The sequence below is a fragment of the Lutra lutra genome, chromosome 13 (genome assembly GCF_902655055.1).
Source record: "Lutra lutra chromosome 13, mLutLut1.2, whole genome shotgun sequence".
Taxonomy (NCBI): domain Eukaryota; kingdom Metazoa; phylum Chordata; class Mammalia; order Carnivora; family Mustelidae; genus Lutra; species Lutra lutra.
The window spans coordinates 25,937,787-25,954,273 of record NC_062290.1 but is presented as its reverse complement, the minus strand read 5'-3'; the positions used below and the strand labels follow the sequence as shown (position 1 = coordinate 25,954,273).

The following is a 16,487-nucleotide window of genomic DNA, read 5'->3' as shown; positions in this document are numbered from 1 at the left end:
TGAAATAGAGTAAGTGCGCCATCCACAGAGCTGGCCTTAAGAAAATATGTTTTCTATGAAAACTGATATCTCTGAAGTCTTTATAAACAGTTTATCCTATCAAACAAATTAAATATTACTATATGAAATCCTATTTCTTAATTTGGACCACCAGATATCCATCCTGTTCATGTTTCAAATCTGAAAATACATGTGGTTTTATTTTAACACTTCGATATGGAAGAAACCTCCAAATCCCTTAAAGATAGCATTTTACTAGTTTGGGGATGTTTTCTGTATGAAAGATAAGTACTGTGATCATGTGACCTACCAGATTTGCAGCCAAGGCACAGAGGCCCACACACCTGTTTTCCTAAAGTAGCCTAAAGGCTACTCAGGACAAGGGTTTTTTATGAGACAGTGCTTTCAGACTGGATGCTCTTTCCCCAGATGCTCACAGTATAATTCGTAATAAGAGATTATACACTGGGTTCCCAGGAATTCAGGTACATGGAACGAGGTCATGTCCATGGCACATGGGAGTGTTCCGCCACCCTACCCAGGTTCACACCAGCTCACAGGGGAGGCAAAAGGGGGAAAGACTACTGTGACCTCAGAGGCCCTGGGGTCCACACTTCTCAGAAGCCTTCTGAAATGGCAAAGTAAGTCCAAACTTGCCAGGTTGTGAGGCACAATTACAGCACTCCAGAACTGGCAGGAAACTTGTAGGTCACTAATTCCCCCTACCCCTCACTGAAGCCCACTAAGGACTATAGAGTTGGGTAGAGGCAGAACTTGGGCTAAAAGTCAGGCATCTTGACCCCAGCATTGGTAGTCTGTCTCTCACACCAGTTCTCCTCAAATCCACGTGCATGTAAGTCACCTGGGGAGTTCGTTAAATGCTAATTCTGATTCAGCAGGTCTGAGGTAAAGTCTAAAATTTTGCATTTCTAATAAGCTTTATTTTGTGCCCCTGTTACTGGTCAAGAACTATTCTCTAAGTAGCACATTCTGACATCTCTATTCTCAACATTCCTCCATTACAGAAAAAATACAGAAAATAGTCCCTCTTGCACTGCCTAGAAACTGATTAAAGAGGGTCCTTTTCTTAATCTCTTGGTCAAACCTATCTCAAACAATGAAGTCTCAGCTTCAGCCTTCTCCTTCACTGAAGACCTCCAGAATTACTGCCCAGCCACTTAGTGGGAAGGGGAAAAGAAACGGTAAGACCAATAATCCCACACTCTGTATCAGGTGACTTTGGGGTAAAGCCATAGTTCTCAAACTGTGGGCCCTACACCAAAACCATCAGCATCACTTGGAATCTTGTCAGAAATGCAAATTCAAAAATTATAGGAGCAGGCCCAGCAGTCTATATTTTGGCAAGCCCTCCAGGTGATTTTGAAGCAGGTTCAAGTATGAGAATCACTAAGGTTAAGACTCACAGCCAAGAGCATCCTATCAATACTCAGAGCTTTGTAACAAAGAATGGTATTTTATCCAAAAAAAGCCACACCACAATGATTTCCTAGCTCCAGAACATAGCCTACTTCAAGCAAGGGATTACATTTAATCATAGCCCAAACCAATGAATTTAGAGTATATTAGTACATGATTGTGGGGCCTGTACATGGTGTCTCTTCATGGAACTCAGAGTTCTCTTCTCCAAAGAGAAGATTCCAAAGAATCACAATCACATGGGGTTATGGACACTGGGGAGGGTATGCGCTATGGTGAGTGCTGTGAAGTGTGTAAACCTGGCGATTCACAGACCTGTACCCCGGGGGCTAATAATACATTATATGTTTATTTTAAAAAAATTAAAAAGTTAAAAAAAAAAAAAAGAATCACAATCACACTCAAATTTGTGCCCTCAAGCAGATACTTCTCAAGCTTTCCTGTCCTTCGGGAAGGATCAGCACAAGCATGTGAACAGACATGTCACTCTCTGCCTCCCAGCCTGAGGGAAATGATGTATATACCTGGCACTTTCAACCTGGTAAGAAGACAGTTTCTTGTCATGTTCTTCTCGTCTGTGTGTGTATGTGTGTGTGTGTGTGTGTGTAAACTCCTTGACTACACGTATGAATGAAACCAACCTCAACCCCCATCTATCCTGTCAAAAAGGCTGGGATGCCCACAGGTTGGACTGAGGCCACAGATCTATGCCCCCATGCAGTAATATTATGGAAATAAATGTAACCCACAGCTACTATCCTCCTGTGTATGTCCCTCATTTTTTAAATGAGAAACAATAAGAAAGTCTCATTAAAATGTTGGCTGTAATTTTTAAGCTTTATAGAGCCAGCCCTAATAGGCCACCATTTGCTTCTTTGTCTTGCATATGAAGTCGTGATTCATCTGTATGCAATTCTGCCTTGTTTGTTATAATGTTGCCATGGCAACATTTTTTTCCTTTCAAGTAGCAAGTAAATTGTGGAAGAGAGCATACAAACAGCTTGCTCCTATAGGTAAATACTTCATTGCTATCTACACAAACATTTCATTCATTGTACCCACTCTCTCCTCTCTCTGTACAGCCAGTTCCATTAAGATCCAATTTTTGAATTCTATCCTCCCAAGAACATACAAAGCCACCAGAAGAGATCCAAAGCAAAATAGATCTGGGTTTGAATATTTTAAAATACATTGCTTTTTCCACAATTCTTCTGTTAAGACCTTTGAAGTAAGAGAAGTTTTAAAAATCAAACCCAAAATTTTATGACCAAAGTCTTGTTCATCCCAAACAGAAATTCCTGCCTTCCATCCTCATATAAATAAGGCAACTCTCAGACTCCACGCATGGCTATACTTGAAAAGTCAACTTCATTAGCACTTTATACCTGATAAAATCAATTCTCATATCAGGACCCACAAAATAGAGGCCACCCTACTGGCCCAGCCCAAGTCACAAATCCAGATCTTAGTCATCTGCGCTTACAGGAAACACCTGCAAAGGAACCCTGACATACACCAGTCACAACTCTCAAACTCAACTCTAGCTAGCTCCCCTTACCCTAGAAAACAGGACCTGCTAGCCTTGTAAGGAAATCCCTGACCTGGTCAATCAGACCTCGTGTCCATGTTGCCGCTTCCAAAGCTATACAACTTGCTGTTACCCCCAGTCCCTTGGGAAGAGAGTTCCACTGCTTGTGAGACCCTGTACTTCCCTGATCCATGAATTATTTTCCTTTAAATAAAGACATCAAACTTGTTACTAAATTGTTTTTGTTTTGTCATTCCATATACCTTTATTGGGCATGTATACACTTGTCTAATGGCCTTGCTAGCTCTAAAACCCTATAGTGGGCAGGACGTCTGTGTCACACACATCATCACCTCTCCCAAATCAACGAGCACAATGGTTCTAGAATTCCCAAGCAGGGACAGATGCATTGGAATTACCCAGGAGCTTTCAAAAGCACAGAGTTCTGACATTGTCTAGGGATTTTGATTCTGAGTAGGTCTATAAAATGGGAATAATGATAGTCTTAACTCAGAAGACTCTTGTGAGAATTACATGAGATAAAAAACGCACAAGAAGCCTGCAGCCCAGGGCCTGGCCCCTACAGGCAATTAGTGACTAAGGGCTATATTTCTTGGTAATAAAATATTATTGATAATATTATAGAAGACTAGATTAATAGAGTCATAATGAAGTCTGATGAATAGTCCCTACCTGACAGTAAAGAACTCCTCAGAATGCATCCTGTAAACCAGGAAAATCTAAGCAGGAAAGGGGTGCTATTAATAATTTTACTAGGACAACAGGTATAAACCAGAGATCCCTGGCAAAAAGATGTATGGTATTCCTACCAGTAATCCTTCTTTACAGTTAGTAAAATACATCTATAAGGTTGTCACCAATGGGCCTGGCTGCTTGATTAGATCAACATCTGATTGTATTATCCCTTTGGATCTGTTGATGCAAAACTGATTTCCTTACCTGGGCTTTTATGCCCTGCAAAATGTATAGACTGTCATCAGCATAAATTGCTAATGTAACAGAGAGAAACTTAGCATGTCTGACTCCATATTGCTTCTATTTCCCTTGCTGCTATGACCTATAGCTTAGAAAGTTCTGGTTAGCCCTGCCTGTCACAGCGAAGATTTGCAAAAACTGTTTTTTCCCCTGAAAACTACCTCACACAAGGAGATAAGAAAGTGCATACAGAGATGACCATGCTATGTTCAAGATTTACAGGAACAACATGGCCAGATTTCTATATGCAAAGATCAACTGACAAAGGACAAAGAAATTATGTGACCTTCTCCGGATGCACAGACATCAGTCAACTTTTGGCTCCAACCCCCTCCTGATTCCTCCTCTTCCTAACACAGAAGCTCAAAGTTCATGCTGATGGGAGACAGTTCTTCCGGACAATAGTTCACCATCCCTTTGGTTTGCCGGCTTTCCAAATGCTTTCCTACCCCAACATCTTACCCCTTGACTTAATGGCCTATTGTGCAGTGATCAGAATGAGCTTGGTCTTGGTCACATTAAGACAAAGCTGAATGAACTGCCTGATAAGATGAGAGAACACCAGCTCTGCAGCACTACTTTGTGTCTAGGATGTGAGATGGCCAGGTCGGAATTTATTGAAAACTATAAGTTTAAAGCTTTGAGTGGGTAGGGTATGATTAGAACTGAGTGAGGATCATGATACAACAGTCCAGGATTGGTGGGAACAGCAAGGTGAGGCATTTTGAGCCTTTCAGAGAAGCTTAGGGGTCCTTCCCATTGAAAAGTTGCTGGGTGTTTCAGTTGATGAGTCTTTCTGGAATAGTAAAACCATGCTAATGAAGTCAATGGAACAGCACAGCCCTATTCATATAGACGCTAAACTGCATAGGGGATAGTTAGTTCCAGTCCTAAGTGTCCAGACTGTGGGGGGAGGGGTGGATGGTTTTGATTCTCAACCTTTCTAGAAGCCAACCTGACAACATGCATAAAGAGTCTTAAATACATTCCCACCTTTTACATTGTAATTCTATTTCCAAGGAGCTAAGGAAATAATCTAAAGTGCATACAATGATTTACATAATGAGGATGTTCATTTTCAACTGAAATCATTTAAGAGCCCCAAATTGGAAGTAACACAAATAATAGGTAATAATACTAGGTAAAGAAATGTGGTATATGCATATGGTAGAAGTTCATGAAGCTGTTAAAATTTTATGGGAAAAAAAGTAATAACAGTGGAATATGCATGTACTTTACTTGCTAAGAGGAAAAAAGCAGATTAGAGATTCAAATAAACAATGAAAAAAATTACTGGAAGAAAATGTATCAAATGTACCAAATACACCAAAATGAGACTTCTGGGTGGTTAGACACAATTTCAATTGTTCTTCCTTACACTTTTCAATGTTAATTAACTCATCTGTGTGTATTTTATATATTTTTTTCATATATATGTTAATATATATATTAACAAGAATCTATTGCTTTTATAATCAGAATGTTTTTGTATAAGCAACAACATGATGATAGAAAATATAGTCAAACACAAAAGACAAAAATGTAAATAAAAGATCATCTGTAATCCTACCTCTCAGAGATAATTATATTTACTTTGTGATATATATATTCTTCCACACTTTTTTCTGCCTGAGGAAGCAAAGTGGATTTTCGTCTACCACTATCATGAGTTAGTAGGTAGGGGTGGGAGGGTGGGGGAGCCTTTGACTCTGAAACAAATAAAAATACAGATCCACTATCTAGTGATAGTCTCCAAAATAAATGAAACCTTTATTCCTTTCCTGTATGCTACTGTAGGGGAGAAAAAAGTTTCCTCCGACCCTCTTTGAGTCTCTAGCTAGATCTAAAAATTAAACTGACAAAGACAGATTAACAGGAGAAAAGCATATAAATGTATTTCTCCTGTTAATCTGTCTTTGTCAGTTTTATGTGACACAGGAAACTTCGTAACAAAATGAAAACCTGAGGAAACAATTAGAACTGAGTTTTTTTTATGCTAGGTCTGATGAGACGTGGACAGTCCAGGAAAAATAGAACAGGTTAAGGAGTATGGAGTTAGTATGTAAACTAGGTTTAGCCAGTTAGCCAGAATCTTTGTTAAGATTCTTCTGAGCCTCCCTTTGTCCTTGGAGATAACAATGCTCCTTTCTTTCAGGTAGAGGGAGGGCATCTCTCACCTGAGGGTTTGTGACCTGTTTTGGGGAGAAGGACAGGGGAAAGGTCACAGTGACCTTCCTTCTACTGTTTTCTCAAACTCCTTTAGCTTAATAAATTCAACTATGTCAAAGTGCTATATCCTGGGCTATTGTGTCCTGAACTCCCATTACTACTGATTTCTAACGAATATAACTTTATCCCTGCCTCTTGTGATGGCAACAGCTACTAATATATGATACTCCTTGCAGATATGATTGTGTGAGAAAACTTTTCCCACCATGATTAAACTCTCTGCAACCACGTGGGAGATTTTCTTTAAATATCTCTCTTATTTTTTACTCAGCAGGCCAATTCTTCCAAAGTATAAACTCCTTTGCAAACATTTTGCAAGTAAAATTTCTTTTTTCTCTAGTTTTCCTTTCATTTCTATCTAATAAATGTAAATGTTTGGAAAAAAAGGAATATATCATGATGGGTTTTTTTTTTTCAATTAACAATATACCATGAATATCTTTCTATGGCTATAAATAGAAAAGCACATTTTTTTCCCAATATTTTATTTATTTATTTTATAGAAAGAGAGAGAGATAGTGAGGGAAGGAACACAATAAACAGGGGGAGTGGAAGAGAGAGAAGCAGGCTTCCTGCTGAGCAGGGAACCCGATGTGGGGCTCGATCCCAGGACCCTAAGATCATGACCTGAGGCTTAGGCAGATATTTAATGACTGAGCCACCCAGGCACGCCTAGAAAAGAATATCTTTAATGACTGCATAGTATTCAGATATTTGGTTATATTATCACTTATATAACTAGTAACCTACTGTTGGATTTTTATGTTTTGTGCTGTTGGCATTATAATAAAAGCTGAAATTAGGGGCACCTGGGCGGCTCAGTGAGATAAAGTGGCTGCCTTTGGCTCAGGTCATGATCCCAGAGTCCTGGGATCAAGTCCCATGTTGAGCTCCCTCCTCAACCAGGGAGTCTGCTTCTCCCTCTTCCTCTGCCTCTCTCCCCGGCTTATACTCTCTCTCTCTTAAATAAATAAATAAAATCTTTTTTTTTTTAAGCTGAAATAAACATATATGTACATTTTTGTGTCCTAATCTCAGATAAATTCCTTGAATCAGACTTCAAACTGTAAGGGTATACATATTTTAAGGTTTTTAATACATACTGCCAAATTGTTCTCTAGAAAGATTGTGTACTTACAGTTCTACCACCCCTAAATATTTACTCAATGCCTTCCCCAACAGTAGGTTTTAATGCTTGTTTTATTACCAACCAAGAAGATAAGCTAAAATGGTATTTCATTTAAATTTGTACTTATGTATTAGAATGCTATTTCTTCATCTCTGAACTAGCCGTTTATATTATTTTATTTTGTGAATTGATTGTTTATAACTTTTTCCCATTTTCCAATAGGGATATTCACATCCTTCTCATTTATTTGTAAATTGCATATATTTTAAGGATATTGATTATTTGTCATGTATAGATACCCAGAGTTGTTTCTTTCAGAATCTTATTTTAAATGTTTTGAGTGGGTGATGTTAATTGTTAAAAAGAAGTTTTAAGGGGCACTTGGGTGGCTCAGTGAGCTAAGCCTCTGCCTTTGGCTCAGGTCAGGGCCTCGGGGTCCTGGAATCAAGCCCTGCATCAGGCTCTCTGCTAAGCAAGGAGCCTGCTTCCTCCTCCCTCTCTGCCTGCCTCTCTGCCAACTTGTGATCTCTGTCAAATAAATAAAATCTTAAAAAAAAAAAAGTTTAAATCTATCCATCTTTTCCTTTATGGCTTTATGCCATTGGGGTTATATTTAGAAAGGATTATATATCCCCAAATTATAGGAGTTCCCACTTACATTGTTCCTCTATGAGTTGAAACGTTTAATTGAAACTTGAAGATCTATTTCTAAAGAACATACGTGTTTTTTCCTGACTTATCTTGATTCCTCACTTTTAGATGAATTTTCTGCACCTCTTCTGGCATTTGGCCACCTCTTCACCTTGGCTACCACCACTGGCCAGTGCTGCCGCTTGAGACCAACTGGTCACTTGCCCTGGGAATGTCAGGCCCTTCCCTGACCACAGGTGCACAGCCAGGTCAGAGTTTTTGTCTCCTTGCTCCATGTCAGGACTTAAATGAAACACTACACTTGGCAGCATGAGATATGGCATCTTTGGTAGCTTCCAAAAAGTGGACACCAATAGAGACAGGATATGCAGAAGGGTTAATTCCCATAGGGTAAACTTTGACCAATGTGAAGCAAGATATGGGAAGGATCTGGGCAGAAACAACTCCCTCTCCCTTCTCTTTCCCATAGATTGCTCCAAAATATGGCTGCTGCTTGCAGCCTATCTGGCAAAAAATCTTGCATGTTGAGTGAACCTACCACTAACCAACCTGCTTTCTTTCTTTGGCATGTTGCAAAGTGGTAACCAAGCTAATAATGCACCACTTTACATCTCTTGACAACCCTTGCTTCACATCCCTTTTGTCCTCACTCTTGCCTCCCTAGACCTTCAACTAAAGCACCAACATTTCCAAGTTGTCTCAGACCTGGTTTTTCAGGAAAGCTCTCACGTCTTCTCTTCCTCTTCTTTAACCTTCTTCTGCTTCTCCCTAGAAGATTCATCAGCTTTCTCTTCTTGATTCATTTTTTAAAATTTCATCTTAATGTTTTGTATACCTGAAAGGCTTTTCTTGGTTTCCAAACTTTCCTCAAAGCATCCTGCATTTATTTCGTGAAGGCAATCTTTTCTTATCTCTCTGAGAATATTAATTAAAGCCTTTTTGAAGTTTTATTCTACTTTCTGCTTTGTTTCTCTTTCTTCCGAGTTTCTTTTTCTGTTTTAACATCTGTTCTCATAACAAACATCTTCACCTCAAGATATTTCCTTAAATGTATGATGATTATTAGTTTTTGTTTTGTTCTTTTTTTTTTTTTTTAAAGTAGGCTCCATGACCAGCATGGAGCCCAACATGGGGCTTGAACTCATGACCCTGAGATCAAGACCTGAGTTGAAATCAAGAGTCAGATTCTTAACAGACTGAGCCACCCAGGCACCCCCTCAGTTATATTTTTACTCTAAAAAAAGCTTTGTATTTTTATTTATGGATAAAGCTTATAGAATGGTGGCCCTCATGATAGGGTATTGGGCTGGACCCAGCCATGCCATTGGGGAGCATGAATATTTATTTCTATAGGTTTTATCTTCTGGCCTGGTCATTTTCCCCAGAGAATAATGAATGCTCTATTTTCCCTAGGAACATAAGCCTAGCTACCAGTCCTGGGCACTGAAAGGGAACCTGGAATCTCACTGTTTTCAACTTAATTACCCTGTTTCCAACATGGTACCCTGCTTCAACCATCACTGGTAGTTGATATGGTAGTCCACATCTCTGCCTCAATATCTCCAGAGAATACACCTCCAGTCTTCTTCCATGGCCAGAGAGGGAGAGTCCTTTGGTTATGCAAGGTGAAGAGGGAATCTAAAGGTCTAATACTTCTTGACAGAAACTTTTAGTAGAACATTTTGTTTTCAGCCCATACATATCCTTACCTTTAGGGGTACCTGCCATCGTCATTCCTGAGCTGTTCTGAGCATAGGTGGTGCAAACAATTGCTTCTGGTTTGCATCTCTCCCTCTCTCCCATTTATTTTCTTTCCTCCAGGACTGCATTGACTCCTCTAGTCAGCTACAGTCTCCTAGCCAGTTTTCTTTCTCCACTTGATCTTAGCCAAAAGGCCGAGAAGCGATGCCAGTTTTCTTTCTCCATTAAAGTTTCTACCCTTTTGCATCTCCTTGCAGTTATTTTAGTAGAGGTTTGGAACTATTTGAGCACATGCTCCACTTTCATGTTTAACCAGAAGTCCTCAAAAACCTCTACTACCATATCTTGCAAGATAACCAAGTATTGGGGTTTTGTTGTGATTTACTGTTGAGATAATGTATTATATTCATAGGGTTTTTTAAAAATACTAAGCTATCATTGTAATCCTGGGATAAACTCTATTTGGTTATGCATTATTTTTATAGGGCATATGGACTCAGTTTAATATTGTATTCAGGCTTTTTGCAAAGTGAAATTCATTTATCTACTTTTCTGAGTGTTATATTGATTGATTTTTGTACTGGGGGCTCTAGTAGGTGGGTAAAGCAACAGTTTTCTAACTGTATCTATGCTAAGAAATAATTTAAACTTGGTAGAAATCATGTTTGTTAAAAGTTTGAAATCCCTTGCCCCCAAAACCTCTAGACCTTCATGCCCTCTAAAGGTAAATAGTTGATATGGTTTTTCAATTTCAAGATATAACAACTTCCTAAGAAACTATCGACTCAATTTTTCAGATAAATCTCAAAACATTGTTAAATAAAAGAAACTTTGTACAAGAGAGTACATATTATATGATTCCATTTACATGAAGTTCCAGGTCAGGAACCAATATGAGGGAGAAATAGAACCATGCTTCCTCCTGGTGGGGGGTGGGGGGCTGGAAACAGGAAGTAACTGGGAAGAAACATGAAAGAACTTTGTGGGGTGATGGAAAGGTTCACTAATTATCGTGATGGGGTTTGGGTTACACAGGTCTATGCATTTGTCAAATGAATGTACAACTAAAATTTGCACACATATCGCTGCATGTAAGTTACGTATTAAAAACTATCAAGGAGGGGCGCCTGGGTGGCTCAGTGGGTTAAAGCCTCTGCCTTCAGCTCAGGTCATGATCCCAGGGTCCTGGGATTGAGCCCCGAATCGGGCTCTCTGCTCAGCGGGGAGCCTGCTTCCTCCTCTCTCTGCCTGCCTCTCTGCCTACTTGTGATCTCTGTCTGTCAAATAAATAAATAAAATCTTTAAAAAAAAAAACTATCAAGGAATATTGAATTTGGGGGAAAGTGTACTGATGTCAAATTTTACTTTGAAATGTACCAAGAAATAAGATAGATTGATAGATAAAGAGATAGGTGATAAAGAAAGTATAGTAAAATGTTAATAAGATCTAAGTGATAGGTATTCAGGTGTTCATCTAAAAGTCTTTCAGGGGAACCTGGGTGGCAGAGTCGATTAAGTGACTGACTCTTGGTATCAGCTCAGGTTTCCTTCTTAGGGTCATGAGATTGAGCCCTGTGTGGGGCTCCACGCTCAGCGCAGGGTCTGGTTAAGATTCTCCTCCACCCCTCCCCACCATGCTGATGGTCCCTCTCTCAAATAAACAAATAAATCCTTTTTTAAAAGATTTTATCTATTTATTTGACAGAGAGACAGACAGACAGAGGGTGGGGGACACAAGCAGGGGGAGTGGGAGAGGGATATGGGGCTCAATCCCAGGACCCTGGGATCATGACCTGAACCAAAGGCAGATGCTTAACAACTGAGCCACCCAGGCATCCCAATAAATCTTTTTTTAAAAAAATTCAGCAGTATGTTTGAAATTTAAAGTAAAAAATGAAAATAAAAAATCTTTAAAAGTAAAAATATAATCTTAGCATAGAATTTTATGTAGTAATTGTTTTCATTTTCTAGTGTATAAAAAAATTACCACAAGTTAAACATTTTAAAGCACTCATTCTTTTTATCTCACAACTTCCATGATCAGGAAGGAATCCATGGAGGCTGTGGGCAGGATTCATCTCCTTGTGGCTATATGCCTGAGCACCTTGGCTTCTTACTAGCTTCAACTAGCTAGTTGCCAGAGGCCATCCTCAGCTGGTAAAGGCCCCCCATAGTTCCCTGCCACCCGGTCCCCTCCACTGGCAGTCTATAACATGGCTACTTGCTTCTTCAAGGTCATCAGAAGGATCTCTCCCTCTCTCTCATCTGCTAAGATGCTAAGATAATGTAACCTAATCAAGGGAGTGGCAGTTGGATCACCATGTCATATTCCATTGGTTAGAAGCAAGTCATACATTCTATACACTCAAGAGAAGGGGAATAAAGAAGGACGGACTCACTGGGGGCCACTCTAGGATACATTCTATTCAAGACAAACAAAACCAGATGCTAGTTAAAGTAGTAAGGACAGGTTTTTAATTAATAATATGCTATCGCAATAGGAAAGAGGGCCTAGCATGAACCGAACTCAATTTCAATTCGAACAGAGTTGACTGGCTGTTTTAAAGGGAGAATGAGGAAGTAAAAAGTGAGCAAGCAGGAACTCAGGGACGTGAAAAATTATAAAGGGTGATCAGTTTAGATGCCATTAGGCCAGCAGTGTCTAGTAGCTGCTAAGTACTAAAGTTAAGATTCTGTCCTCCCACAGAGACTGGGAGACAGAGGTCCTATCCTTCCTAGTGATTACATTTTAAAAATTCCATTTAAAGGACAGGTGGCTTTCAGGTCCTCGAGAAGGACACTCCTAGGTTGTAGGATATGTATATCCATCTCAAAGGGACAGAGGGAGGATTTATAATTTTAAGCCCTGTTTAGTCAATCTCTGAAGAAAAGAACAGTCAGGGGCCTGATATAAAGTGTTGGCTAGAACAAACAATAAATTCTTTTGGCACCTTGAACTTTCTCAGGAAGGCACTTTGAAGGTCATCCTAGGGATGTGACCTTGAGCTACCAGAAGAGGGACAGCGGAGTGGATAAAATCATTTGTGTTGAGAGTCTGTAGTTTGTATGGGCCAAGGTTGAGCCTCGTTGAAAAGAGGGCCCAGAGGAGCCAGCAGGAGCTGGATCAAGGAGAGACTCTTGGTCAGCTCACCACATTCACCTTCTCCTCTGCCTTTGACTCTCCTTATCCACGGTGACATTCCCTCTTTCCTAGTAAAGCTTATTTTCTACCTCATCTCTCTTACCCATCTTCTTCCTTCTCACCAAGATTTATGTTTCTGCTCAGAAACAAACGAGACTGAAACAGAGTTGGCCGATTAAAACCGAAGTGAAAGAAACACAGCAGTGAGTGGAGAAGGCAGTTTACATTCTACGCTGTGTTTCTCCCCCACCGATGTTTTTCTTTTAGATTTTTTAGAAATGTGATCTTTGAAATAATGAAAAGTTACTCTGGTGGCACAGAGCATCAAAGGAGCTAAAAGGTATTTCCTTTTTAAAACCATAGAAAAAGGAACTTATATTGAGAAAGAGTAGAGGGGAGCAAACCCAAGTGCTTGAAACCCTAAGCAAATTAATCGGCTTCTCAAGTCCTCAGTGACATATGCTCAGTCCTTGAGAAGTGTCCCCTCTAGAGCTCCAATTAAAAAGGACACAATTGTTCTTGAGTAAAAGGGATAGCAATGCAATTTTTAAATTTTAAAGCAACAAACAGGACCAAGGTTAAATTCACCAAACTCAAAATTAAATTTCTAAACAGTTAAGTGTGGGTTAACAGTCTAGTAAAATGAAACCTGTATGTAAGAGTCGATTCCTTCTCTGCCACGGTGGAGGCCACAGGACATATAAGGTCAAGTTCAGCAATGAACATAGCTTTTGGTTTAGACTGTTCCAAGTCAGAGCACGGCTCTTGGGACAGTAACTTGCATGTAGTGACTCAAATATTTATTGACAATAATGATTATGGAATAAATACATATATTCCCTAATAAAAAATATTAGCTTGGGAATCCTAAGAGATTAAAAGGCACTCGCATTTGCTATCCACTTAGATCTGCACAGTAACTGTACATGACTTCTTCTTGGCACCACCTTTTATGGGAGAAGCAGCAGACCCAGAAGGTATGGACTGGGAAGTGACAAAAGGTTCTCTGTCTTCCTCCTCCAGCTTCTAGTCCCTTTCCAGGATCCTATCTGCCTCCGAGCTCCTCATACACTATCCAATATCAATTTCAGTACTTTCTTGTCTCTTTAATTTTTGTGCCAAGAAAGAAAGAGTCCACGAATGATTTCTAACAACCACTAGGGTTTTAAAAGAACTCCAAGGTAAGGAATCCCACTGGTAAGGAATTTAATTAGATGTCAGGAGAACCCCTAAGAGAGGCTCCTGGCTACAGCTGTGTGTGTATGTGTGTGTTTACATACATGTATATGTGTCCACGTGTGGGCATGTGTGTGAGCAAACACGTTAAAAGAAGCGTAGGAGCTGCCTGATAGAGAAATATGAGTAACAAACTTGAGACATCATGTCACACGTAAAAGCAACAGCAAATTTCCAGCCCAAACTCTTCTCTTGTGTTCACCTGATGATGATCTTCCTAGCCCGCTTCTTCCCCTTCAGCAAGCCCATTTATCTTTAATACCACAACCCAGAAAGTGTTCTTCTTCTGGAAACTGAAAATAGTCATTCATTATTGGTTTGATAGGAGGGCTGTTACAATAAACTCAGCATATGGTACTGTGAAGTTAATAAACATGATGTAGTTAAGAATTCATTTTGGTTAGCTTCTGGTCTAGCGCTGTCCAATAAAAACACAATCTGAGCCACATCCGCTATTATAAATTTTCTAGTAACCACATTTAAAAAGATAAAAAAGGAACAAATGAAATTAACTCTTAACCCAGTATCTCAAAACTGTTATCTTAAAGTATTAATATACAAAGCTGTAAGTGAGCCATTATCTCACACTATGTTGGCGTTCAGTGTTGGAAACCCAGTGTGCATTTTACACCCAGGGCACGTCTCTAATCAGACTAGCCACATTCCGAGCACTCCGTACCCACATGTGGGCTAGCAGGGACCATTTTAGATCATCCAGGTCTAGGCTCAGAACTAAGAAGAACTCCTGGAGGAAGTACATGACTCACTCACTCCTCCGGTGTTAGAGGAAGCCAGGGAGTTGGGAGTCCATTTCCTGCTGACTACAGTAGGATTTGCCTTGGTGGCAGTATTTCAAATCCCTCCAATATCTTCGCTGCAGATGTAAGTATTCTCTGATCCATATGTAGTAAGCAATAAAAGCTTAACAAAATAATCTTTTTTTGCACTGAGGCTAAGTCTCTGACTGTGGCAAGGAAACAATTTAATAAGGGCCGCAAGCTAAATCCATTCGGGAGCCAGGCCAGTCACATAAATGAGCGGGAACCAGCATGTGGTGTGTAGGACAACAGGGAGTGGCGGCCATCGTGCCAAATTGGAAAGTGCATGCTTTGTCTAAACACGCTCAAATGTAAAACCTGCGCAAATACCATGCAGGTCAAACAGAACCCATCCGGGAACCAAATCTGACCTGTGGACGACCAGTTTGCAACCACCTAATTCAATGCAACCAAAAAAGGGAGCATAACGAAGCAGACGTTTGTTTTATTCTCTGAGTGGAGGAGCCTGTCTCCATGGTTACATGGCCAAAAACAATATTTTCTTCTCATCACGATAGAGGTTTCTCAGATGTAAACATGCTTCTCACTTAGAGCTGTCTGTTAGAAGTTCAGTCTTCTGGCATGTTCCAGAAATGGAGAAACTATCAGACATAAATTCTCCATAAGTGAGGCTCATTCTCATGGAATGGTCTGATGTTATGCACATTTCCTTGCTCCTTCTCCAGACGGTGTCACAAGGCCACTCTAGGAACATGAGCCTGACTTGGTCTCTGCTAGGAAATCAAGAACAGCTTGAGTGCTGGACACCTGGCTCCTGTTATTTTGTCCCTGATGACCAGCCAGGGAGCATCCACTTTGTAGTTGGGCTATTCAAGCCAACGTGTCCTTTGCTTACCTTCAATCTTTCTCCAATTAGAAACGTTCCTCTAAGGATAAGAAAAGTTTAACCAAAAAAGTAAAATTTTAGGTCAGTTGTCTTAAAACAAAACCAAAAGAAATGTTTTTTGTTCCGAGAAGTACTGAGAATGTGTGCTAAGGTATGCATTACCACAGTTAAATCTGCATCTCAGAAGGATTACCAAGCAAGTAATCCAACACACTCCTCCTAAGAACAAAAATATATGACAGAAGTATCCTCAATAAGAGAAGCTGATTCCCTTTTAAAACCCACAGTACCACTCTCTGACGGTTCATGAAATCACTCTGATGCAGTGACTCTCATTTGGGTCCTGTCATCCTAGCAAAGAGAGCACCTTCCTAATTCTCTTATATTAGAAAGAAATAAGTTGGATATCATTAGGCTCATTCTTTTTGAGGAGTGTGCTGGTCTATTTGGGTGCCCATGAAATACCAGAAAGTTATTTTCTCACAGTTCTAGAGACTAGATGTCCATGATCAAGCTGCTGGCAGTCTTCTTTCCTTGACTTGCAGAAGGCCATCTCCTTGGGCCTTCCTCCCACAGGTGTCCCTCTGTGCACACACACCCCCAGTGTCTTTTCCTCTTCTTATAAGGATATCAGTTGTGTTTGAATAGGGTCCACTCTAACAGCTGCATTTTAATTTAATCACCGCTTTAAAAGCCTTATTGCCAAACACTTACTTTCTGAGATATTAAGAGTTAGACTTCAACATATGAATTTTGGAGGATGCAATTAGATC

The 16,487-nt window shown here is 40.0% G+C and overlaps 1 long non-coding RNA gene across 1 annotated transcript; it reads left to right on the top strand.

Moving 5' to 3' along the window:
• Nucleotides 1–1,685: 1,685 nt before the first annotated feature.
• On the top strand, nucleotides 1,686–2,192 carry LOC125083793 (uncharacterized). The gene is made up of 3 exons (XR_007122373.1): nucleotides 1,686–1,712; nucleotides 1,861–1,978; nucleotides 2,107–2,192. It is a non-coding gene; the product is annotated as an uncharacterized LOC125083793 (long non-coding RNA).
• Nucleotides 2,193–16,487: the final 14,295 nt, after the last annotated feature.